This window comes from Zingiber officinale, chromosome 1A (genome assembly GCF_018446385.1).
Source record: "Zingiber officinale cultivar Zhangliang chromosome 1A, Zo_v1.1, whole genome shotgun sequence".
Taxonomy (NCBI): domain Eukaryota; kingdom Viridiplantae; phylum Streptophyta; class Magnoliopsida; order Zingiberales; family Zingiberaceae; genus Zingiber; species Zingiber officinale.
Window position 1 is genome coordinate 163,910,301 of NC_055987.1, and position 2,598 is coordinate 163,912,898.

Consider the following 2,598-nt stretch of genomic DNA (forward strand, 5'->3'; position numbering starts at 1 on the left):
GCCCAACGGAGGCTGATTTTATATTTTTTTTTCTAGCACCTATAGATATTTAAATAATGATTTGCCAGCAGATTTGGAGTCCTTGCAACTCCATAATACCAATAGAACTGAAATGAATCTAATCAGAGGTGTCTAGGTCCATCAATGGGTTTTGACCAAAACCCACTGATGGCCCTCCCCTACTTGGATTTACATGAAATCAAGTGCCCTGTGAAGGTCTTGGTGGGAAGATGGTATATATGGTGTCAGACATAATTTATACACCATGGATTAGAAGGTATGGCTCCGTGCCAGTTGCCACTTATTCCACTTATGGCCATGCTATAGACTTAAACCCTATGGTAGCACCTTCTAATTTTATTTTATTATTTATTTTTTCATAAGGAGCATGGTAGCACATTTTGAGTTTATAGAAAGGGGGAGATAGTATAAATTTATAAGAAAGGATACCATACCAAGGCCACTTTGGGCCTGATATGGTCTCATATCAGGCCCACGTTGGGCCTGATATGCACTCATATCAGGCCCCCGTTGGGCTTGATAAGGCCCAACGGAGGTTGATTTTATATTATTTTTTCCCAACACCTATAGATATTTAAATAATGATTTGCCAGTAGATTTGGAGTCCTTGCAACTCCAGAATACCACTAGAGCTGAAATGGGTCCAATCAGAGGTGTCTAGGTCCATCAGTGGGTTTTGACCAAAACCCACTGATGACCCTCCCCTACTTGGATTTACATGAAATCAAGTCCCCTGTGAAGGTTTTGGTGGGGAGATGGTATATATGGTGTCAAACATAATTTATACACCATGGATTAGAAGGTATGGCTCTCTGCTAGTTGGCACGGAATAGTGCACAGCTTTGCTTTTCTACCCTATGGAAGGTGACTTTTAAAGTTGATCTTATTTTATTTTTTTTATCTGGCCCCTGTTAGAATGTTTGGAGTTTATATTAGGGGGAGATAGAATAATGCTTTATTAAATGATACTCATATCAGGCCCACGTTGGGCCTGATATCCAAGCATATCGTGCCCAACGGAGGCTGATTTTATATTATTTTTTCCCAGCACTTATAGATATTTAAATAATGATTTGCCTGCAGATTTGGAGTCCTTGCAACTCCAGAATACCACTAGAGCTGAAATGGGTCCAATCAGAGGTGTTTAGGTCCATCAGTGGGTATTGACCAAAACCCACTAATGGCCCTCCCCTACTTGGATTTACATGAAATCAAGTACCCTGTGAAGGTCTTGGTGGGGAGATGGTATATATGGTATCAGACATAATTTATACACCATGGATTAGAAGGTATGACTCCGTGCCAGTTGCCACTTATTCCACTTATGGTCATGCTATAGACTTAAAACCTCTGGTAGCACCTTCTAATTTTATTAATATTTTTTTTTTCATAAGGAGCATGGTCGCACATTTTGGGTTTACAGAAAGAGAGAGATAGTATAAATTTATAAGAAAGGATATCATACCAAGGCCACTTTAGGCCTGATATGGTCTCATATCAGGCCCACGTTGGGCCTGATATCCAAGCATATCAGGCCCAACGGAGGCTGATTTTATATTATTTTTTTCAGCACCTATAGATATTTAAATAATGATTTGCCAGCAGATTTGGAGTCCTTGCAATTCCATAATACCACTAGAACTGAAATGGGTCTAATCAGAGGTGTCTAGGTCCATCAGTGGTCAAAACCCACTGATGGCCCTCCCCTACTTGGATTTACATGAAATCAATTGCCCTGTGAAGGTCTTGGTGGGGAGATGGTATATATGGTGTTAGACATAATTTATACACCATGGATTAGAAGGTATGGCTCCGTGCCAGTTGCCACTTATTCCACTTATGGCCATGCTATAGACTTAAACCCTATGGTAGCACCTTCTAATTTTATTTTATTTTTTAGTTTTTCATAAGGAGCATGGTAGCACATTTTGAGTTTATAGAAAGGGGGAGATAGTATAAATTTATAAGAAAGGATATCATACCAAGGCCACTTTGGGCCTGATATGGTCTCATATTAGGCCCACGTTGGGCCTGATATGCACTCATATCAAGCCCACGTTGGACCTGATATCCAAGCATATCAAGCCCAACGGAGGCTGATTTTTTATTATTTTTTCCCAACACCTATAGATATTTAAATAATGATTTGCCAGCAGATTTGGAGTCCTTGCAACTCCAGAATACCACTAGAGCTGAAATGGGTCCAATCAGAGGTGTCTAGATCCATCAGTGGGTTTTGACCAAAACCCACTGATGACCCTCCCCTACTTGGATTTACATGAAATCAAGTCCCCTGTAAAGGTCTTGGTGGGGAGATGGTATATATGGTGTCAAACATAATTTATACACCATGGATTAGAAGGTATGACTCCGTGGCAGTTGGCACGGAACAGTGCATAGCTTTTCTTTTCTACCCTATGGAAGGTGACTTTTAAAATTGATCTTATTTTATTTTTTTTATCAGGCCCCTGTTAGAATGTTTGGAGTTTATATTAGTGGGAGATAGAATAATGCTTTATTAAATGATACTCATATCAGGCCCACGTTGGGCCTGATATGCACTCATATCAGGCCCAC